Raw genomic sequence first — 25,895 nt, 5'->3', positions numbered from 1 at the left:
TACTGATTGTATGGGGTGGACAGATGTCTTTATGGAGCTAACGACCTCACACAGGTGCAACTGATTCAGGATAATACATGGAGTGGAGGTGGACTTTTAAAGGCAGACTAACAGGCCTTTGAGGGTCAGAATTTGAGCTGATGGACAGGTGTTCAAATACTTATTTGCAGCTGTATCACACAAGTAAATAGTTTAAAAATCATACATTGTGATTTCTGGATTTTTCTCTTTAGGTTATCTCTCTCACATTGGACATGCACCTACGATGAGAATTTCAGACCTAGTTTCAGACAATCACATGCAGTGACTCCTTGGAGTTGGAGTCAGTGTATCACCTCGGGTGACTATACTGACTTCCCCCTGAACTGGGTGACAATTTCCGGGTCTATGTGATGGTATGCCAGGACATGTCCACCCGGACTGGGAACTTGATCATTGCTATGCGGAAATTCGGCTCCATCTTGGCCTTCTGTCTGGTAACTGCCGGTGATGGCGGGCCCAGAACCCATTTTTATCTCCCATGACAGGAGGTGGCAAGCTGCTAGCATGAGGCACCTGATTAGGCTGAGCGCAGGAAAAAAAAGCAGTAGCAGTAGCAACTTGTGTGCAGAAGAAGTGGAGGGGAGGAGGGCACTGGTTGTGGTTGTCACTTGGTTGCTCAGGTTGTCGTTTGTCTTGCAGAGGATCTGTACCCAGTCTCCTGTGTCCTCCCAACGTATTCCACCAGGCAACCTTGGATACATTCTCACAGGAGGAGATACAGAGTTATCAGTTTCTTTACACTCTTTTCTTTTTCCACTTTTCTCTGATCTAAATCCTTTTGTCTATTCTGTCACTTAGTTTCCTTCAATCATATTTCCAGACATTCTGCTTTTTTCTCATTGTCCTCCAAATCCTTAGTTTTAATTGTTTTGTTTTTTTAACTACTTTTGTCCTCCTTCACTCTTTCTTTTAAATGTTGTAATTGCCGGATGCTTAAACTCCCCATAACTGGAAAACATAATTTGTTACCCATTTCTCTTCCCACGCTATAGATTTCTCCCCATATTTCCCACTCATCTGGGTCATAATTGGTGATGTGTACACTAGTAAATCCCTGTTTTTGCTCTTATCTCTGTTTTTGCTCTTCTCACTGGTTTTGCTCTTCCCCTCTCCCCATGTTTTTTTGGAAGCGCTTCCATTTATCACAATATTTGAATGTCTTTGAAATTTTCAGGGCCTTGAAACCCTAAATGATGGAATACACACTCATCACCGTCAGATCTCGAGGCCCCGAACGCCTCAATGAATTTAAACCTGGGGCCTCGAACCCCAAACAGTTACATCTTGAGACCGCCAACACTCACTGAACTGTACTTACAACCCTACCAATGTAGCATGGGAGAGCAACTACCAATACACAAAAATAAAGAAATAATCAAGAAATAAATAATAAAAATTCTTGACCGTAATTTTTTGTTGTGGGCGGTTTGGAATCCCAAGGTGATGGCCGATCCAGGAAGGCAGCCGGGCAGTACCCCGTCCTAATTCTTGGGGAAGGCCAGGACTAGTGTGCTCATGTCACTGGTCTGGAGAGCCTCTGGATCTGCGATCAATCCTGGAATTCTACTTCTGACACCAACTGTTTTGGCAAAATGTTTTTCTGACCCCATAAGTAAGGAGACAATCTTGTCTTTTGTGGACTTTTATTACAAAAGAATGGTAAATCTTTGCAAAGAGAAGAAAAGGGTATAAGTCTCATGAGTGGTTACCCCTTACACTGAAGATAAGACTAAATGTCCTTTGGTTATATGAAAGTGACAGCATTAGAAAGAGAAAAAAACGACAAAACAAGACAGTTGTCTATGCCCAGCTGTATGTAAATGGAGTCGGCAAAAAAAAAACATCACATGAGGAAAATCCTGACTGAGAACTCGAACCCATAATAAGATAAAACCTGTTAAAGTTGAAGGTAGAACTAATAGAACTAATATTCGGTATATATATATATATATATATATATATATATATGCAAAACATAAATCTGCCAACACACTACTGCATCTACTGGTAACTTGTTTGAAGTTGCAATAAAAAATATACTGAAAACATGGATTAATCTGGTTAGGAACATTGGACTGTTTTTATTTTGAACAATATTGTACATTATATGAATATGAATTGTTAGACTCTAGACACTAGAATTGTTGACAGCTATCTTACTCCATACGTCCAGATATTTTCTGGAGATGCCTCCAGACAATGTGACAACTAATGCACCCAAAAGCTGATGATGTAGACCAAGATACAACATATATTCTTCAAATAGGGAATGTGTTACAATTGTCTCAAAATTCATGCATTCGTGGGCATGTGTGTGTAGTTGCGACTATTGCGTGCATGTTCCATGGTCCCGTGCAACAGTTCTCAAATGAGGAAAACACACGAACGTCTATGAAATCGAAAATAATTGGGTTGATCCTTCTAATATTTTCAGAGGTTGAAGTTGACATTTTGAGAGATTTTCATATAATCTTGGTGACAATTGTTCACAGATTTGTAACATGAAGTGACATTATAAGCTTCTTCTGTATATACTGAAAATTGACTTGAAGTCGAGATAGGGAAGTCCTGAGTGAAGTTGCAAGCCCCATTGCTCAGTCCAGGACTCGTGACTTGCCTTTTTGGTTTCAAAGCCTCGGACTCACGACTTGACTCGGGACTTACCTGTCTTGACTTGAGACTTGACTTGGAATTTGAGGGGAAAGACTTGAGACTTAAAGAGCAATCAACTGGCCCATCCTCTGGAGTGACATCAATTCAATTCATTGTAGTGAGCATGAAGAACGTAAGCAAAGCAAAGCAAAACAAATTTATTTGTATAGCGCATTTCATTCACCAGGTAACTCAATGTGCTTTACATGATTAAAAGCATTTGAAAACAAAGAGATAAAATGATTAAAATGGGATTTAAACAATAATAACAAAATACATATATTTTAAAAAGACAATTAAAACTGCACACAGTGCAAGTAATATGATTAGAAAGTGGAAATACTCTATTATGCATTAGAAAAAAGAAGAATTTTCAACCTGAAGCAAAAAAAAAAATCACACTTGAGGCTGACCTCACCTCTGTTGGCAACTTATTCCATTTGTGTGCAGCATAATCGTTAAATGCTGCTTCACCCTGTTTGCTTTGGACTCTGCACTCCACAATTTGACCTGAGTGAGTTGATCTCAGAGGTCGACTGGGTTTGTATTCTGTAAGCGTTTTTTTCATGTATTCAGGACCTAAATCATTTAGTGATTTATAGACCAGTAGCAGAACTTTCAAATCTGCTGGAAGCCAGTGAAAAGACTTTAGGATTGGAATTTGACCGCTTTGTTGTGTCTTTGGTTTTTAAAGAAAGAGAGTCCAGGTGTTTACTAACAGCAATTCTCTTTTCTTTATTGCCAAAACAATTGCCTCTGTTTTGTTGTGATTTAGTTGAAGAAAAATTTGACTCATCCAGTTATTTATCTGCTTTAGACGGTGGCACAATACCTCAATTGAACTCGAGTCATCTGGAGACACTGCTAAATAAAACTGTCATCTGCATAGCTACGATAGTCAAAATTAAAGTTTTGAAGAATTTGACCCAAGGCTACATACACGCTATATACAGGCTGAGCAGGGGGGTCCAGGAACTAACCCTTGAGGGACTCCATAGGTCATTGCCATTATTTGAGCACTTCTAATTGTTACAAAGTAGCTCCTTACCTCCAAGTAGGAACTGAACCATTTAAGGACCATTCCATTAGTCCTACCCACCTTTTCAATCTGTTCAGCAGTATATTGTGATCTACCGTCTCAAAAACCACATTGAGATGCAACAAGACCAAAAGTTCCACGTTTCCTGAGTCAGGATTCAACCTTATACCATTTAACATTTTGATCAGTGCAGATTCTGTACTGTGATGTGTTTGGAGAACTGATTGAAATTTGTCAAAAAGTCTATTCAAATTCAAGAAATTGCTGATTTGATTAAAAATAAATCGAAAATCTTGGCTATGAATTGGAAATTTGAGATGGGTCCGTAGCTTGCTAACATGGTATCGTCCAGTGCAAAGTTTTTTAGAAGAGGCTTAACAGCAGCTATTTTGAGAACTTTGGGAAACTCGCCAGACTGAAGTGAGCAATAGATTATTTGCTGCAAATCAGGTAGCACTGACTTCACAATAGTTTTGTAAAAGTCAGATGGTACTGAGTCGAGACAGCTTATTGATGGTTTTAACTGCTGAACAGTTTTCTCTAGGGTTTTTTTGGTCAACTGTATCAAATTCTGACAAGTTAATAGAGTTTACCCTGGGTGGCTTCAGATGTAATATTTTTTCTTTTTGCTGATTTGTGCTGACATTTGACCTGATGGATTGTATTTTTTTAACTAAAATAACAGGCAAACTCATTGCATTTATCAGCTGTTATGGGTTCTGGATCTGTCTGATTCCGGGGGGTGTGGGGTGAGCTTGTCAACCACAGCAAAAGGAGGAGTATTGTTGAGGTTCTTATTGATTATTTCAGAAAGGTGTTGTTGTCTATCCCAGGGTGTAAATAAAATACAAAATATCTGGGTGATCGTTCTGATATTTTAGATTTTCACGTGCACAACATGACTGAGCTCAGTTTGGTGGCATTCAAATAGTTTTAGATTTATCTCTCTGGTGCAGGGGTCGACAACCTTTAACACTCTTTAACACCATTTTGACCTGATTTCCACGGAAAAGACATCACTGGGAGCTGCAAACACTTCTTGACATCTGAAATGAAGAGGCTAGCTTTTATATTTTTTTAGGTGTGTCCATACATCCTCTAAATAATATACAGTGCCTTGTGAAAGTATTCGGCCCCCTTGAACTTTTTAACCTTTTGCCACCTTTCAGGCTTTAAACATAAACATATAAAATTACAATTATTTGTCAAGAATCAACAACATGTGGGACACAATCATGAAGTGGAACAAAATTTGTTGGACATTTTAAACTTTTTTAACAAATAAAAACCTGAAAAGTGGGGCGTACAATATATTTTGGCCCCTTTGCAATAATACTTTGTAGCGCCACTTTTGCTGCAATTACAGCTGCAAGTCACTTGGGGTATGTCTATCATTTTGAATATCAAGAGACTGAAATTCTTGCCCATTCTTCCTTGCAAAACAGCTCGAGCTCAGTGAGGTTGTATGGAGACCATTTGTAAACAGCAGTATTCAGCTCTGCCCATAGATTCTCGATTGGATTCAGGTATGGACTTTGACTTGGATACATTTATTTGTGAATCATTCCACTGTAGATTTGGCTTTATGTTTTGGATCGTTGTCCTGTTGGAAGTAAAACCGTCCCAGTCTCAGGTGTTTTGAAGACTCCAACAGGTTTTATTCCAGAATGGTCCTGTCTTTGGCTCCATTCATCTTCCCATCAAATTAACCATCTTCCCTGTCCCTGCTGAAAAAAACATTGCTTGATCTCAAATTTCTATAGAATTTGTACAGAACAACTTGCTCTACAGAACTTCAGTTGTTAAACTATATAGAACTTCGATAGAACAAAATGTTTCTGTAGAAATTCTATAGAAAGATTTGAAGAACAGAAAGTGGCACAGTGCTTGATCTCAAATTTCTATAGAATTTGTACAGAAAATAATTTTTGTAGAACAATTTGTCATGACTATGGAAATTTCAAAATAGGGCAAGTCCATCATGTAAGTGCTTAAACCACTATTATAAAGCCTACATGTTGAAAAATCGGAAACCAGCTGTCAGTGTGTTGAAGAGGGCACTACGTACGTATGTCATGACTATATCTCTCAACTTTTCAGTGATGTGATATTGGACGTCATGGTTTATGTTCTTTACAGCTCCAAATAGCTCCTGAAGTGGGGGATTTGGAAAGATAAACCAGTGCTGTAATTTCCCTGCAAGACCATCAAAGTAAGTACTGTTTAAAGTACTTTAAAAGAAGAAATTCGGCCCAAAGAGGACAATTAAAAAAACTTGGTTACTATGGTTTTCCGTTTTATTCATACTGTTTTAGGCAGTGGAACAGGTGGTTCACTGTCACCATGAAGAACCCCAAGACATTCAAAACCATCTACCATCTACCGTCAACCTTGAGCCATCCGCCACCAAACATGAGCCTCTACCATTCCTCCAAAGAGAGTTGGCCCATGTAAGAAGCAAGTAAGTAAATAATGTCTACGAATAACTCGTTTTATGACCTTTTTGTCATATTTGTGCTTTTGCATTGTGCATGTGTTGTTGTTCAGGGTTCCAAAAAAAGGGGCTGATGCTGCTTACTGAGATAAGGGACACCGGCAGGCATCAAGACCATAGGGCAGCGCAAGAAGAGGACATTGAAATTGTACAGATAAAATATCTAGCCGACCTCACTGTCCTTCAAGAGAAGGTGACGGAAGACCCTTCTGCTTCTGCAGAACTGTTATGATTAAGCATGGAAAAAGTGTTGAGTTTAATTTTAATAACAAACTAATTCCCAATTTTGTCATCCTCTTTTTGATTTGCAGAAATTCCAAATGTTGAAAGTTGGATGGGTCACCCTCAAGGAAAATATGAAGCAGATTCTGAAGAGGTAATTGACTATTATATATTTTGTACAGAATGTAACGTTTTTTTTAACAGTAATTTTGTACTTGTTTTAACTTTTAAACAATATTGCATTTATTAATACAATTTAAATTATTTTGTGTGCTGTTTGCAGACTTCTGAACAATTCTTTTTATAAACAAAATATGGATTCTTGTGTTTGATAGATTCCTAACTGATAGTTAGGCTGTTTGCCAGATGTAATAATAACCAATGCTCTTAATTTTGAACTCAGTCTTGAGAAACTACGAGGGTACCCTGAGTGATGTATGAAGTCCGGCCATGTCATGCCTGAAATATGCACCTGACAAATGCGGTGGCAGTGGCAGCAAACATGACAACAGGAACCAGGAAGGACAGTAAATATGAGAGACACATAGTTAAAGTTCACATAGTGGAATATTATATTTTATTCTGTTTGTAAGATAATTTAAGAAAAAAGTTATTTGTTCTAAATGTTAAACTTGTATTACTGTGGGCTGAATAACCCAATTGTTTGTAATTGTCTGTAGTTTGATTGAAAAACAGTCTGGATTCACACTGCATAATAAAGGTTTCAATCTGTTTTAATGGCTCAATTTCCATGTAGCATGGCAACATTGTTTCTATGTTCTAAGAAAATGTTGATTGTATGTGGGATTGTCATGTTGATGCACTTTACGAATACAATGTTGAAGCAATGTTTTTTTCATTTCTTTAGAACAGTTCTGTAGAACTTGAGTCCTAAAGTTCTATAGCATTTCTATAGAATATTTCTATAGAATTTCTTTCAAAAAGTTGGAACTTAGTTTGTTAAGTTCTATAGCATTTCTATATAATATTTAGATGGAATTTCTCTAGAACTTGGGTCCTAAAGTTCTATAGCATTTCTATAGAATGTTTTTATAGAAATTCATGAGAAATGTTCTACAGAAAAATTTTCGCAGGGTTTGGCCGCCTATTACATCCCATCCGTGCACGTAGGTAATGAAAATTTGTAGTTGCCAAAAAAATCTTCTCAAAACATCATTAAATGGGAGAGGATTATCATCATGTTGTCAAGGTACAGTACATATGACATGAGCTAATGGATACATTGTTAATCCAAACCACCGGAATTTCTCTTTAAGAGCGCGAGGTTCATAGTCAGGTAAGAGTGACTGTAACCAAGCAGCTTGTTGTTGGAGAGCTCGTCGTCATGCCTGAGGGTTCATTAAGAAAAGCAGCAAACAAACCTAGCGGAAACTCCTGTTCCTCATTGCCCATTGAAGTGTGTATACAATATACATACAATTGGAAAAAACACTAATTCGCTGAACAATGAAAAATAACTGAATTAATATTTGTTTTACCTGCTACTGTACCTCCGCGCACAGGGGCTACAAATCAGGGCTGTATTAATTAACTTCCATCTTTACCCAGGAGTGTCAGCTGTAGTCTGTGAGGTAGTCGGCGTCTCGGGAGTGTGACGCATATTTTGAGTGACGATAAATATTTTATATATGTATCAGTTTAATATTTAGAGGTCACAATAATCTTATAATTTACAAATACATCTAAATAAATGAATAAGCAAATAAAATACTTTGTTCTGATATTGTGCAGTTTGGTGTCTTCATGCTTTCCACACATGCTGAATGTCAAATCTGTCTGCTGACATGCAAGTGCTGTCAAACATCTGAAGAAGGCTAATGGTGATCATCAAATTGCTCACTGTTTGAAGAAAGGAGTTAGAAACCCTGACTTAAAGGGTATGTAAAGTCTTTCAAGCACCTTTTGCTTATATTACACAGTATTTTATGCTGAATTCAAATCTGAAATTTGTTATGAAGGCAACATTTGCATCTTTCGATCAGTGGCAAAAATTGATTTCACATTGCTGAATTCGCCAGAAATATCCGAGCACACAGCGGAGAATCCTGAGAAGACATGTGACGTCAGAAGTAGAGATAAACATCATGGCTGCCATTCGACTCCGATGTAAGAAAGACGATGAATTTTTCAATAATTCGAGCGATGAACATAATTCTGTAGGGTTGCACAAAGATGAAGAATACGACGTATATAAAAATGTTAAAGGTTATCCATTTGCGCCAGTTAGACAGAACACACGTTCAAATCCCAACAGTCAGACCCAGCGAAGGAGGACATTCTCATTTTGGAAACACTGACTAGTAAGTATTTGTGAAGTTGTCTTTTTTTATTTAGCCATAAACTGATAAATAGAAATGGTTTCACTATCCTGAATGAATATATACAGTTTTCTGTCGTATTTAAAATTATGCAGACGCCGTGTGTTTAGTCTAAGTTAGTATATTTTCACAAATAATGATTTTAATTAATTTTTATTTAAAAAGTCACGTTAATGATAATTTGAGAGCAATAGCTGGTCATAACTTGCTTCACCACACGCACACACACACACACACACACACATATATACATATATTTTAACGTGGTAAACTGATGGCAGAACCAGACAGTACTGAGAACAATCTATCCCCATTTTAGTCACAATTTTCCCAAAATGTCATGTGCAAAACCACTAAACTTTTTACTGAAAGCTGCAAACCAGTCCCTTTTTGGTTTTGTTTTGGCACTAAATGCTGAAAATGTACATGTAAAGGGGTGGATGGTTTTGTGTACTGATATTGATCTTATAGCTGAAGAAGTTTGTGAATGTGAACAGATTTTTAAACCATTATTTCTCCACAGGTGTGCATGTAAGTGCTCCATACTCATGGAAACAGAAGTTTTTGTTGCCATGAGAGTCAACATATTCACCAAAAAATGGTAGATTATTCAGACCATCCTCTGCAGTACACCCAGGATTTATAGCATTGGTACTTGAGGTTGCCCATCTCCAGTTCAGGGAACAGTATCGTCAGTGAATGGATTTTCCACAACACAAGTAAGAACTATTTCAAAATATATTCATATTAATATTTCTCCAAATCAGCCCAGCTTTTTTGCCATCTACATTCAGATTTTTCAAAATAAAGAATTGTTTACATTATTATTGTTCCTGCTAAAAGCAGCATTTGTACAATCGATGCTTGTTCAAACAAAGTCTCATTCTGGAAAATTGTCATATGACTATATTTTCTCATTTTCAGGTCTACACTGCTTATAGACAACTTGTGAGATAGTGTTGGGGAATTGTAGGTACAAAAAAACTGCGTGCCACTACCATCCTGCTAAATCAAAGTGTCTAAGATTTGTGACAGATGGCCAAGAGAACACAGGATTTAAATGGTCAACATTCTGATATTTTTTTTATTTTGTCTTTGTGTAAATGTTGATGTATATGTTTGTTTATGAAGTAAACATACACCACAGAACTAAAATCATAGCATTTTTATTGAAGTGTATGCTTACATGGTGTGTAAATGTTTCTCTCGTAACATTTTCAATGAATGGTTATCCGGTCTTTCAATATGAGCATTTTGAGGCAACCTGAGGTTGAAATACATGTTGCAGTATTCTCTCTGCTGTCGGAAAGATATGTGTTCCTTTCTTATGAACAGGCACTCCATCAGTCTGGCAACTTTTTTAATATATCAAAGATGGAGATTCAGCATCTGCTGGTTCGATGTCAAGCTCTTGTGCAGAAGATGCGTCCTGCAACATCTGTAATTAATAGAGAAAAATAAGGTTAAAAGTTAATAAAATGAGAAAAAAATGTATAAAGCACAGATTTATTTCAATCAATTTCACGGTGCACAAATAATTTTCTGGATTTCTCATGGAGAGCACAATTCACACACACAAACACATGCACATACATGCGCACACGCACATGGACCACGATGTTTGCAGATGACATTGACAGTGATATGCAGTGAAAGCAGGGAGCATGTGGAGATACAATTAGAAAGATGGAGGCATGCACTGGAAAGGAAAGGAATGAAGATTAGCAGAAGTAAAAGAATATATGTGTGTGAATGAGAGTAGTGGAGGAGGAAGAGTGAGGCTTCAGGGAAAAGAGATAAAGAGCTTGGAAAACTTCAAATACTTGGGTCAACAATCCAGAGCAATGGTGAGTGTGGTAAGGAAGTGAAGAAATGGGTCCAAGCAGGTTGGAACAGTTGGCGGAAGGTGCCTGGTGTGTTATGTGACAGAAGAGTCTCTGCTAGGATGAAGTGCAAAGTTTATAAAACAGTGGTGAGGCCAGCCATGATGTACAGATTATAGATGGTGGCACTGAAAAAACAACAGGAAACAGAACTGGAGGTAGCAGAAATGAAGATGTTAAGGTTCTCTCTAGGAGTGAGCTGGTTGGGTAGGATTAGAAATGAGCTCATTTGAGGGATAGCCAGAGATGGATGTTTTGGAGACAAGGTTTAAGAAAGCAGACTTCGATGGTTTGTACATGTACAGAGGTGAAAGAGTGAGTATAATTGGTAGAAGGGTGCTGAGGATGGAGCTGCCAGGCAAAAGAGCGAGAGGAAGACCAAAGAGAAGATTGATGGATGTTGTGAGGGAAAACATGAGGGCAGTTGGTGTTCAAGAGAATGATGTAGGAGATCGGCTTTGATGGAAAAAGATGACACACTGCGATGACCCCAAATGGGACAACTCAAACGGAAAAGAAGAAGATAGCTGCCATCCATCAATCCATCCATCCAGCCATCCATTTTCGTTACCGCTAATCCTCACAAGGGTCGCAGGAGCGCTGGAGCCTATTCCAGGTGTGAACGGGCAGGAGCCAGGGTACACCCTGAACTGGTTGCCAGCCAATCGCAGGGCACACCAGGACAGACAACAGTTACACTCACAATCACACCAAGGGGCAATTTAGAATGTCCAATTAATGTTATACTGTATGTTTTGGGTTGTGGGACGAAACCGGAGTGCCTGGAGAAAACCCATGCAAGCACTTCACACAGGGAGGACTAGCTGTCATTCAATTGTTAAATAATAAAAGGTTTATATAAAATATCCTGTTTTTCTCATTGAGAATGGTCAAACTATTTGCTGTAATAAAAAATATTTTTCGCCAAGAATGACATATGCTGGTTTCATTCAACCATGTCAATAGTGTTTGAAGTTTTCAGGAAATAAAAGATGATTAACACCTTGTCTTATAACAAAAGCTCTTCGCAGTTTTGTTACTTTTGTGTTTGGTCCCTTTAGCAATACCGATCTGTTCAGGTGTCAGGTGGCTGTATGGTAAGCACTAATACAGGTTTTAACATTTAAAACCCATCTCAGACTTGAGTCCACCAGTAAAATGGTCTGGGGTGAAATGTTCTCTGCATATGACAGAGTGCTGACCGGGTTTGGAAAAATTAGCTCTTGTTTGCACAAAGTTGACACACTGTCTTCTGAGGATAGGGTCTTTGGAGAAATAATCTAAACAGTGACCAGAATAATTCGAATTGAGACAAAACTCAACCACACACTTCTTCACCATTGTTATGGATTGATTTTAGCTTGCAATCACTCATTTTTTAAACAATTGGGATTTTTCTTTGGCATCAACAAGTTATGAGGAACAAAGCCATTACACAGACATGAGTCCTAGTTGTGATGTCAGAGATAAACCACAGGAAAGGGGGCGTTTGTCATATATGGGAAACTCTGTGAAAGTTCGTCGACTTTAATTCAAAAATACTTATATTTTTCAGTAAAAACATTGAACAAGAAATACATTTTATGCTACCGTTGAACATGTATTTTCGTCTAGATAAAACAACTTGCGCTCGAAAATTGACAATACTTACACTTTCATAAGAAGACGTGATAGACATTTTTGAGAAAAATAACATACACTTCAAGCGAACACTTATTTATTTTCCGAAGCCACGGACAGCAGCACCATCAGGATGAAAGAGCCATCTGCGGCTCCGGAGCCGCAGGTTGCCGACCCCTGCTCTAGTGGATATAAAGAGCTGTTTCAAATGAAACCGAATGTGTTTGATTTCACCGCAACTCCCTCGTGATGCAGCTAGCGTCCAAGAGGCTCCAGGAGAAGTTGCAGAAGCAAGAGTCGTCATCAGGTAACCAACTAGTCTTCAGGTCAGTGAGATAGGGGAATTTGATACTAGAGTGACAATAACACTTCATGATGGATCAGAAGAAGAAATTAGCAAGATTTTAATCACAATTCATATCAACTGAACCAGTGGTTTCCAAACGTGGGGTGTTATGATGGGGGGCTATCATGAACTACCATGAACATTTTTCATTAAGTTACATCCAACAGATATTCTTTTTGTTGTTTTTTGAATCCCAAGGAATAATGTTTGCAAGCGGTTGGTGGGGTTTTGCTGACTGAAATATTGCAAAGGGGGATGGGGGATAAGGTAATGAAATGGGGTAAGCTGCAAAGAAAGTTTGGGAACCACTGAGCTAAAAGCTATAATTAAATATGATTATTTTTAATTGGAACGGCACGTTGGGCCCGTTGGCCTCAGAGTTCTGAAGTCCCGGTTTCGATCCCAGATCTGATTGACCTGATAGGCCTCCTTCTTCATGGAGGTACAGCTGTAAAGTGTTTGTCTCACAGTTCCATGGTTCGGGGTTCAATCCTGGCCGCGCCTGTGTGGAGTTTGCATGTTTCACCGGTATCTGCGTGGGTTTTCTCCAGGCACTTACCGAAGTGCATCCTCCCACATCCCAAAAACATGCAACATTAATTTGACACGCTAAATTGCCCCTAGGTGTGATTGTGAGTGTGGCTGTTTATCTCCATGTGGCCTGCGATTAGCTGGCAAGCAGTTCAGGGTGTACCCTGCCTCCTGTCCGTTGACAGCTGGGATAGACTCCAGCACTCCTGCGACCCTCGTGAGCATAAGCGGCTCAGAAAATGGATGGATTGATGGATGGACTTTTTATGGGCTCTAATTTGTTTTTTAATACATCAGAATGGCACTATTTTAGCCAAATTAAAAAGAAGGGTTACCTAGAGGGCAAGAGAGTAATCCAAAGATGGAAAATGAAAAACAAGGGAAAACATAACATGCTACTAATACAAATATTTATAGTAAATTTTTCCATTTTGTTTGTGGATGAAGCATATTCCTTTATAAGATTGCCATTTTTTTATTGTTCTAAATTCAGTGGCCATTAATATTTAACATTTTATCACTAAAAAATAATTAAAGAAAGGTTTTTGAGCAAAGATTCTAAAGCCATTGCAATCATTTTCAAAATATGAAAAAACTAATTTAAGTAATAATATACTGTATGCCTTGAAAGCAAATGTTCTTATATTTTTTTCCATTTAAAAATAACTATAAGCCCATGTCCACTATTAATCAGAGGAGCATGACAGTCTTCTGATAAGCGTGTGTGTGTGTGTGCGCGCGCGTGTGAGAGAAAGAGAGAGAGAGAGAGAGAGAGAGAGAGAGAGAGACAGAGAGAGAGAGAGAGAGAGAGAGAGTGAGTCTATGTGTGTTTCTCTGTGTATTAAGGTTTGGTGAGCTGAGGGGTGATGGTGGGGTTTTGTGTGAAAGGGGTTAATAGCAAAGTGGAGTCTCACAGCTGATCGAAATGCAGAGCGCGTCACCCAAATCCTGTGCACAGTGATGAGTTGGAGGTGCTATAAAGGAGCTCATTGAAAATAATTCAGAGTGACGGCTGTGCAAGAAGGTAATCACAGAATGGAAGGGGGTGCTACAGTTGGAGCGAGATGGAGAGCAAAAGGGTAAAGACGAGGTAGAGATGGATAAAAGTGGGGATGCGGATATGGATGCCAGTTGATAAGGTGAGAGAGGGTTCAGAAATATGAAGGGCTCGGGAAAAAAAAGGAAAAATAAGTTTGTGTGAAGAGGAATATGGCTGTGGACAGAAGATACCAGCCTATTAATTTTATACCGTACCTGCACAAAGGTCGATCCATCTATTTTCTAGATTGTTTATCCTGTGCAAAGAATTGGGGAACTGAGGGTTATTCAGCTGATATTACCCAAGAGAGGTAATACGGCCAAGGCAAATTTGGGCACTGAATCACAAATCTGAAAAAAAAATGCTCTTCTCATATACAGTTTAGGCACTCAATTCTCCAATCAACCTAACCTCCATGTACCAGGGAGCATGTACTTCAGAAATTCCAATATCTCTCAGGGTGAGCAGGGTTTCAAATAGATGTCCACGCTATAAAACAGGAAAGGAGGTCATCTTTAAACACTAATTAACTGAAAAAAACTGTCCTTTAAGCAGTAAAGCAGATTAAGATTGTATTTGAGCAAACAATTTCAGATCATAAAACACAGAAGTAGCAGAGAAGTAGTTTTGAAGTTCAAGAAAACCAGTAAAGATTCTGGTGATTTTCGCAAACTGTAGTTTGGGCCGTGCAACCAAAGGGCTTTTGCTCAGCTGGAAGCCCATTTCTAAAGGCAACTCTAATTCCGACCTAAGTGCAATGTTTTGATGAGGGGAGATCATTATCTACCTGTGGTGTTAAAATGTACAATTTACCGCAAATGTGAAGCTCGATTTGTCCTTACATTACCAAAGGACATGTCTTGGATTGAAAAGGAAATAAGACTGAAAATGGGGGATAGAAGACATGCAAGGTTGATGGTAAAGTATATGCCATGTCTTTTTCTCTATGGCTTTTATTTGTCAACCCTCTTGAGACCTCTATTAAACTGTACAAACCTCTTGTTGGAGCAGACGTCTTTATGTTAACATCATCATTCATGTTAGCGCTTGTGTTAGGCATGCGGGCGACCTGTCGAAAGGCCTTTAGAGGGTTAATGGAGCTTGATGTAGTGCAGAGGGGCAGAATATGGAAAGGATGCTTGTGTCAGGGACATTGGAATTACAGATGACCCACCTGACCACAACAGCACCCAGTTGGCATCACATTTAAGACATTACCCTCAAGATAATATGTGTCAAATTCCCAGCCCACAGGCCACATCTGGTACACAATTACATCTGGCCCATGAAAATGTGTTAAATAGCGTAGAATTGGTCTGTGCCGTGTGCTTGAGGGGGTAACAGTAGTTTTTACAGTTTTGAGTGACACCAACTTTTAAACTGGCATTAACATGCAGGTAATGTGGTTATGGTGCAAGAAATTGGACTTTTTTTTTTAACTTTAACTGTAACTTATCTTCCCACAGTCACCACATCAAAAAGGAGCAATAATTTGTACCTAACAAGACTAGTAACAACAAGTCTTGTCATCAGACAAGCTTATCATCAGGAGGGTCACGGGAGTGCTGGAGCCTACCCCAGCTGTCACAGGGCAGTAGGCAGGCTACACTCTGAACTGGTTTAGGACTGGTAATGGTAATGGTGTGCTGGTATTTAATGGTTGAAGTTAAGAAATTTTACGAAGGTTTGGCTCACCACAATGCTCTTGGGTCGCAGTGAGCCTGATCTTTTGGCTGGAGTGGATATGAGGAAATGAAATGACTGATTGCCATGATGGTGATGAACTTGTGGGTCTAACCGTGTTTGACCAATTTGCATGGGTTCATCGGGTGCAACGGGGCATGAAATAAGTAGGGAAGACTGTGCAGAAGGGGTGGGAGTCCGACGGCATGGTGCTCAGAGTCGGACCGTGTTTACATGACTGGAACCCCCTCTTACAGGAGTTCTGTCGCAGTCTTATCCAAACGGACGGCTTGGTGGAAGGAATAACATGAATCAGGAACACAAATGAACTCTGGGAACGAGGAGAAACAAGAGTTAAGAAGGGACTGATGAGTTATTTGTCTTACATGAGTCAAGTGGCCCATGGTACTGCAAGGAGAGGATGAACGCAGTGGTGAGGAGAGAGTGACAGCGAGACCGAGAAAGAGAGAGAGCTAGGTCGCAGTTTGACTTGCAGAGGATATGGGGGTACCGAGTCAGTAAAAATAAGAGTAAGTTATATCATTCATACAAGCAACAGTGGCCTGCTTACCACAATGGTCCTCGTAACCAAAAACACCAGTCTCATGCTAGATCAAAATCAGCAAAGCAACTCAAATTCACATCAAACTTATATATCAAAACAGGGTACATGCTATAACCATCTTAAATCAGATGCATCCATCTGCAACCTTAAAACTCCTGATCTAATAGCTCCCAAAAAGGGACTTGCGTGCCGTGGCAGAATTATTACTTGAGGTTCTCCGCAGCATGTCCAAAGACAAAAATGCAGGACCAATCATTAGGACTAGCCCAGGCTGAGTGAAACAGGACCACACAGGACACGACAGGTCAACCTGGTAACCTCTGCTGTTCTCCAACTGACCTGGCAAGTACCTCTTGAGAAACCATTGATGGTTAACGCGATCGTTCCTAGTAGTCCCCGACTTGCCGCATGAAATCTATGTTAGTGCTGATGTACTTGTGCAATTGGCTGCTTAAGTTGACACCATTAACAATGTTTTGTTTTCACGCACTAATAACAATTCCGCTAGCCATGCTTGTCAACCGCTAAACCTCAAGTTGGGAAAAGGTATTCCAGAGGCTTGTGAAGTCTTGAACGAAGACAAAGTGCTAGTAAAAGACAACCTCCCTATCAGACAGGTTGCACACACGAACCAATTGATAACTGGAGCACACGCATTCTTTCAACCGAGGTGTACATCCCCATATCTACTTGACTTGGATTCTTGATCTGCTCTGACTTTTATGACTTCAACTCCCACTTGACCTCCTCTGTTTGCCTCCCTCTGAGGGAGTACAACTCACTATATCTTTATGACACATTGCTCTTGTTCCAAAAAGACTTACTGAGGGGGATGATATCATCAGAGTGGACCTGGCTACAGACTAGCACCATGTTATTCATACCCTCATTATAATCCCAGCTGCACGCGAAAGTCCACCTCCTATGACTTCAACCACTCCTCCAAAATCCTTGCAAACTGACTCACCGAAACCGGTACCACCTGCCACATGGCCTGCACCTGTACTCCAACTTTGATACATAAGCCCAGTAAGCCCGAGTGGATAGTAATGCTCTCAAATTGGATGACAAAGAAAAATGTATGTGGAACATCTATTGCCTGTAAAACGGAATTAATGTTGGCATCTGGCAACATGACACCTCCATCCGAATCAATACACCAATCACGATAGCAATCTTGATTCGTATCTAGCGCAAAATTTGCACGTGCACCCTCAAAAATACATCCATAACCTGTGTCTCAGTAAGCCATTGATCCGAGATCTAGCAGATGGGATTTATGGCCTGAAGCCCATGCAAAATTGATTTCGGTATAGAGCAGTAGCTACACCCCAGTATTATTCATGCGGAGAGTGTTGGATCCAAATGGTAGGTAAACACACCAGTCCTCAGCGCAGCTCTGAGTTACAACCACCACAACACCATGACTAAACTCGCCCTTCCAAATCAAATGATGCGGCTCAATGTCCCAAAGATGCCATTTTGCATATTGAGGACGTCGCCCTCTATCACCTGCCAGGACAAAATTATGAGAGCGAAATTGAGACTTTTAACGTTTTTGGACGTTACAATTTGGAAGTCGACCCGGATAATTTCCCATGGGAAAACAACAAAGCAACCTGAACTTAACCCCACACAGATAGGGAGGAGGTCCTCCTCAACCTAAATAGACCACCTCATATTGATTCCAAAATAAGATTCATCCCTCCTCAAGTTTACAACCACCTCCCGACTCCTGTATCAGTGAGTCAGGTTTTACACATGGCCACTGTGCCCCTATGTGCCAAGATGACGCAAGCATACATTGCTTTTTTCTTTTGGGTGTGTGTTTTGTTTTTTGTTTTCCCCTCTCTGTTCTCCTCCTCGGTAAAGCAGTGTAGAGTTCTCCTTGGTTTTTGTTTTTAGTCTTGTTGTTTTCCCTATGTGACATGTTCTGAGAACTCTACGCCAAGTCAATGTTTGCCCTTAGATTAGCTCTTCCCTCCCCCGAATCACGAGTTTCACAGACACCCCAATACACACATATGCACATTCATTCACACACCTCAATCCTGTCACTGACACCCAGGTGCATACACAAACTGACCCTAAGTAAGATGTGGCCCTGTATGACTCTTCTAGCCAAAATGGTGATATGCACTAAGGGTGTACTTTTGTGGCTGCAATGTTGTGTGTGCTCCTGCATATTTGTGTTATCTTTCTTCGAGATGTAGCCTAGTTTCGCCATTGAGCTGAATCCACCCGAAGAAGGGTGGATCTGTAGCGAACATGAGACATGAAGATGACACCCCACAGTTCGGCACTCGACCCATGTTCCTACGGGAATGAAAGAACAAGGAGATGGCACATTTGTTGTGGCACTCCAACTTAAAGGGGGTTGCCAACGAGAACATCAGAGAAAAAAATGGACAGCCGTGGCTAGCATGGTGGCGCTAAACTAATTTATTGCCACCCCAGGGGGTCACTTGCCCACTTGAAAAGGACACCATTTGGGCCACTGGGTCAGGACAATGAATGGGTCAAGAGTGATGCCTACAGGCAATGGAGCGCCACAAGTCTTCCTCACTAATACTAAAATGACAGAACTGAAGCATACTCTTTTAACCACTAGAATGTACACCAATGGTGGCTGGCTTGCTGCAAACCTGAACGTCTGATGTTGAATTTGTGTTAACAACAATAAAAAAAGAAACACAGGAATGTTATTGCAAACAGTGAGATAATCACAACAATCTGTAGCTGCATAAAACATGAACACTCCACCATGGGACTAGTCAATGCTTGATGAAAAATGTTTTCATTATCTGAAACCCAGTAAATCATACAGTCATACCTCTACTTACGAACGTCTCTACCAACAATTTATAGTGGAATTTAATAATTTTAGTGGTTTTATGTTATGTGAGTACCTCCTCCTCTGTCCCCCATGATGACTAGTTACTCACCCTTCTCTTTGCATCGTTGCTCAACAACAGCTTGTACCCATCAACTCTCACAGGCCAAAAAAGCCTGATAGGCCTCCTTCTTCATGGTGGTACAGCTGTAAAGTGTTTGTCTCACAGTTCCATGGTCCGGGGTTCAATCCTGCCCGCGCCTGTGTGGAGTTTGCATGTTTCACCGGTATCTACGTGGGTTTTCTCCAGGCACTGCGGTTTCGTCCCACATCCCAAAAACATGCAACATTAATTTGACACGCTAAATTGCCCCTTGGTGTGTTTGTGAGTGCGGCTTTTTGTCTCTATGTGCCCTGCGATTGGCTGGCCACCAGTTCAGGGTGTACCCTGCCTCCTCCCCATTGACAGCTGGGATATGCTCCAGCACTCCCGAGACCCTTGTGAGGATAAGTGACCAAGAAAATGGATGGATCGATGTTCTATTCTATTCTGTAATATATACAACTGTGGCGGGGGGTCGGTACGCAGCAATGGCTGTGAGGACCTATGAAAATTTCTCACTATTCCACCTTAAGCAGAATTCCTGTCAGCCACTGCTGCTCGCAATTGAGTGCTTTAACCCTTTAAACGGAGAGCTGGCCCAGATTACAATGGTATCTCAATTTATGAAAGTCTCTACTAACTAAATTAAAATTTTTGTCTCTAGTTACAAAAGAAATTCGGGCTACAAAAAGGAAAAAATGGTGCTGGATTCCACTGAACGTCAACATCCTGGACTGTATCTTGGTTTGAAAGCAGCGTGATAGAGCTGCTCTCCAACTGGCCACAGCTGGAGCATTTTCCTGGGATCACATTGGCTAGGAGGGATGTCAATCTTAAGACATGACACACATCCTGTCTCCTGGTATGTGTTGCGCAATTAAGCAGGCACTAAGTAGGCAGCCACTATTCCGTAAACCAGAATAAAATACGTGTTGATGAAATTCCATGACATTTCTGAATTTATTCAAAAGAATCATTCAGAAAATGTGTTAACTAGTCGGGTATCGTGCACTTCGATGATGTTTGCCTTGTACATTTCCACATGATTATTAAAACCCTCAAAGGCAAACATTGAATGCAAATGGTACATTACGAAACATTGAAATGTAATGTTGATGTTTGTTTTGTAATTTATTAATTTTAGAGGAATTAAGTTGTGTCTGTGCCTCTACTTCTGAAGACAGCACAATGGCTTTTTCCTTGCCACGCACTCAACGCCAAAGGTAAACGAACATAGTTTTTTTATTATTCTTTACATTATGTACACTTTGAATCCTTATTTTTGGCGGCGAGGGAGTCAGGGGGTTTGGAACAGATTTGGCTATTTACATGTAAAATCAGTTTCTACTTAAAAAACTTTCACATTACGAAACAACTTCCAGAATAGATTATTTTTGGAAGTAGAGGCACCACTGTACTAAGGTCCTCAGGAAGCCATAGGATCATGTGGTGCAATTGATACATAAAAAATGAGAAATAAACAAAGCCTTCAGGTCCACCCATAATTTCAAAAATCATGACAAGTTTATGGTATGCAAATGTTCCAAATTAAATTTTAGTGAATTAATCAATTGATTTAAAGGTGTATGGAGGAAAGCATAATGGTAGATGGGTGAGAAAAAGATGGAGATAAAACAAAGCCCCTGAGCGAGAGCAGGAAAATTGGAATGAGGAAAAAAATGCTCTCTCTGTTTGTTCAATCATAGTTCCAGTGCATTGCTTTTTACTGCCTGAGGTGAATTTAGTGCCTCTCACCATTTGTGTACAAAAGAAATTGGGAGTCTCCAGAAAATGTGACCATTATGATCAACCACCCTGTGCTGATACCTAATATGCCTTGCTCTCCTCCCATGACTTTACTCAAGTGCCTTTAATCATATCATTGTAAATGCCGGTGCTGTTAATTGCATGGAAAGGAAAATGGGCTAAGCTTGGCAGGTTATGGGGAATTCTTTGAAAGTTTGTTTGCCCTCTGGAGTATTAGCAGCATGACTAAATGGGAGAATGGAGGCAAGATTGTCATGAGGAACATGGAGATAATATGAAAGCAAAAACAGTACAAACGTTTAACTTGAACATGGAAATAATATAAAAGCACAAGGAAGGCCACATTTAGTTAATAGTATTTCTGCTCACCTTAAGCTTATTGAAAGAATGATATAAAATCACAATGCTCTCGATTACTTTATGGCAACCGAGCCAGTTAAAAAGAATTTTGCACCCACATGAAATTAAATTTCATTTTAAAAATATCATACCATCAAAAAAAAAAAAAAAACTACAAACGATAATGAATGCAAAAAACAAAACAAAAATGTGGAGTGTGTGTGTGTGCGTGCATGTGCGTATGTGTGTGTGTGTCAAACAGCTTTTGAATGCAGTGGCAAAGTAAATTTTGTATTTTATACAGTACCTGTTAAATATTCAATTAACCAAGTCGTAAAAAAAATTACATTGCTATACACGTGGTTGTATAGTTGGTTGTTGATTGGTTCTATGTAGCCAACTCAATAAGTTTTATGTGGTATTCACAATGTTTACATTTTTGCATAACCTCATATATTAACATGAGAACAATTGGTGGAATAATATGACCATTTAAATAATGTTTCTAAAATACACAGGGACCTTCATCAACAATTGAGCCTGCCCAGGTAATGTCTAATTTTAGCCACTGATATTTCATACATTTCAATAGATTATTAGTTGTCATACATTTTAATTTGTTTTTCAGATAGATGGTCTTTCAACCCGACAACTTAAAGCGACTCAAACTTCAACCTTCTGGGAAGACTATCTCCTTGATTGTGAAGGTTTTTAATTTCACAACTACTTACGATAGGGGAAATCATCATTGGTGTATCTGAACATTTTTCTTTTGTGGATAGTCAAACGTCTGTTTCTTTGCTTGATGTTATGACGTTTGCAACTGGGCTCACAACACTTCCTCCATTTTGCTTTGATCCACCTCCATTAATTGAGTTCCTGGATAAATCTCCACTCCCAATGGTGACCATATGCTCGAACACCCTTAGATTGGCACTGTTGGAGTCATACAGTGTGTTCAAATCACAAATGCACTTTTCGTTGGTAAATAGTCCAGGATTTGGACATTTGTAGCGTGGCTTTCATTTGAGTGGCCACATGCCACTCCATAACGCTGTAAAAAATGGTGTAGATTATTTTTTTTTACATGGTTTATTTATTTATTTATTTTATTTATGTTTTGGGGGAAACAGTTCTTTTTGCTGTTCTATTATTATTTAAAGTTCACTGAAGTTGCAACTAAATTGTTAAATGTACTGATAACCTGCCTTATGTTCTTTTATTTAACACATAGTTTAAAATTTTGCTACAGGTGTCAGTTTTAGAGCTTCTATTCAGGCAGAGACCAGGGTTCAAACAAACATGTATACTATATATACAGTTTTGCTCACCATTGTTTTTCAAGACTAAATGTGGAATATTTCCTGCAGAAAATTATCTAGTGAAACATCTTTCTGGAGGGAACATGTTTGATATAAAAGAGCAAATCATACCTAATTGGCATGAAACAAAAATACTTTGAAAATATACTGGCAGTATATTCATGGCACGTTTTTTTTCAGGAAAACAACATCTTTGCAACAATCACGCATGGTGGAAGTAGGACTAGGTTATAATTTTACATGAGTGTTGTGTTCTACATCTGGTACTGGCGGCCTTGGACTGTGTAGGGATTTGGGAGTTTGGACCCTATGCGTGTTCATGAGTCGAGGAAGATATGACCAATGATTAGAAAAAGTTAACAGCAAATGGATTTATTACAAAGGAATGTGCAGTACAGATGTCCGGGTCTTATCTAGGTATATGCCGCACACGAGACATTCTGGCAGGATAGCCAAAGAAGAAGACAAAAGCTGCCCAGTAACACAATGTTTTTATATGTATGGGTCCATGGTAAAAGTGGCTGCCCCCCCGCAGTCTGGTCCTGGGCCGGGATGGTAACTTTCCGCTCCTTATCTGGTGTCGTTCGTCTCCACGGCAACGCCTGGGAGAGGAGGATGGCGTCAGCCGGTTTTCTGCATAGAAAGATCAAGGACAACCACCGGCTCCACAACACATCCACGTTTGATGAGCAAATGGACAACACTTTATCTGTTGATTAAATGTATAGGGTCATATTTAAGCAAATAATGAAAGTGCAATAAAAGTAAAATAGTCTTCAACTGTATCACGGCTATCATGTAGCATAAGAAAATCACTTGGTTTGATTTGAAGATCAACAGTCCTTCAAAAAGACAATAAAGCACACGATAAAGCACACAGGAATGTTTGAAAAGAGGACAAAAGAAAACTACAAAATTGCAGTTCTGACCTCAATACAATGGAAAATCTTTGGGGGTAGCTAAAATCTCCCAGTGGGGTGGCAAATCCTGCAAATGCGCACAAAAATACATGTGCGCACACACTAAAATTGTTAAATTTAAAATTCCCGATACACTCCTGTGGGAGAACTCGTCCTTCTCCCACATGTAAGGCAAAACCGCACCAAGTGGATGAGGTGATGGCTGCAGAATGGACAAAACCTGGCGTTGTTTTGATCAGGAAACAATATGTCTGGGTACAGCACGCCTTCATGTCTCTTCCTGTCCAACGCGGAATGGTGTGTCGATGGATGGTGCGTTCCGGGAAACAATATACTTCCTGGACTGTAGCATCGCCGAGAACATCTGAATAAGAATCCTTCCTTTCTGGTTTCGGCTTTTGTTTTTGTGTTTCGGCCCTTGTTTTTGTGTTTTGCACTTCTTGGCCCCCTACTTTTTTTTGTGTGTGTTTCGGCTTTTGTTTTCGTGTTCCCGCTTTTGTTGTAGTGTTTTCGGTTTTGTTTTGGTGATTCTGCTTTCGCTGTAGTGACCCCGCTTTTATTGCAGTGTTTTCACTTTTGTTGTAGTGTTTTGCACTTTATAGCAGCCGTAGGGGACAGTGAAGTCTATCTTAAAACTAACTACACATAGCTCATCCTCCCCGGAGTCAGTTTTCATGTACAAATATCTTCTTCTTTTCCTTTCGGCTTTTCCCGTTAGCGGTCGCCACAGCGTGTCATCTTTTTCCTTCTTAGCCTATCTTCTGCATCTTCCCCTCTAACGCCAACTGCCCTCATGTCTTCCCTCACCACATCCATAAACCTTTTTTTCTGTCTTCCTCTTGCTCTTTTGCCTGGCAGCTCCATCCTCAGCACCCTTCCACCAATATACTCACTCTCTCGCCTCTGAACATGTCCAAACCATCGAAGTCTGCTCTTTCGAATCTTATCTCCAAAACATCCAACTTTGGCTGTCCCTCGAATGAGCTCATTTCTAATTCTATCCAACCTGCTCTCTCCGAGCGAGAACCTCAACATCTTCATTTCTGCTACCTCCAGTTCTGCTTCCTGTTGTTTCTTCAATGCCACCATCTCTAATCCGTACATCATGGCTGGCCTCACAACTGTTGCCCTTCGTCCTAGTAGAAACTGTTCTGTCATAAATCAATGTTATTTTCTTCCGCCAACTGTTCCCAACTGCTTAGACCCGTTTCTTTACTTCCTTACCACACTCACCACTGTTCTGCATTATTGACCACAAGTACTTAAAGTCCTTGCTATCTCCTCTTCCTGTAGCCTCACGGTTCCCCCTCCACCCATCTCATTCATGCACACATATTTTGTTTTACTTCGGCTAATATTCATTCCTCTCCTTTCCAGTGGATAACTCCATCTCTCTAAAGTTCCTCCACTTGCTCCCTGTTTTCACCGCAAATCACAATCTCAGCTGTGAACATCATGGTCCAGGGGGATTGGAGTTTTTACTTCCTGGTCCTTCACACTTGCCTCTTCTACTCTTCCTTCTCTCTCATTTTCTTCTTTAATCAATTTCTCAAAGTATTCCATCTATTTCGCACACGACTGGCACCAGTCAACACATTTCCATCTCTATCCTTAATCACTTTTACCTGCAATATATCCTTCCCATCTATATCCCTTTGTATGGCCAACCTTTAGAGATCCTTTTCTCCTTCTTTTCTTTTTTTCTGGTGGACATTTTGTCATATGCCTCTTTTTTAGCCTTCACCCCTTTTTCCTTTGCACTACTTCACATCTCAATCTAACCCTTTCTCCTCTTCTCGGTCCACTCAGTGTCCCCCTTCTTCTTCACTAACTACTTTCCTTGTATGACTTCCTGTACTTGATGGTTCCACCACCATTAATCCTTCCCCCCTTTCCTACCAGAAGATACCCCAAGTACTCTCCTGCCTGCCTCTCTTATCAACTTCGCTGTTGTTGTCCATTCTTCCGGCAGATCCTCTTGTCTACTGAGAGCGTTTCTCACCTCTTTCTGAAAGGGCGCTCAACACTCTTCCTTGCTTAACTTCCACCACATGGTTCTCTGCTCTACCTTTCACTTCATAATCTTCCTCCCCACCAACGGAGTCATCCTACATACCACCGTCCTATGCTGTCTAGCTACACTATCCCTTACCACT

Source organism: Syngnathoides biaculeatus, chromosome 8, assembly GCF_019802595.1.
Source record: "Syngnathoides biaculeatus isolate LvHL_M chromosome 8, ASM1980259v1, whole genome shotgun sequence".
Taxonomy (NCBI): domain Eukaryota; kingdom Metazoa; phylum Chordata; class Actinopteri; order Syngnathiformes; family Syngnathidae; genus Syngnathoides; species Syngnathoides biaculeatus.
The sequence above is the reverse complement of the archived record's forward strand: the minus strand, read 5'-3'. Positions refer to the sequence as shown.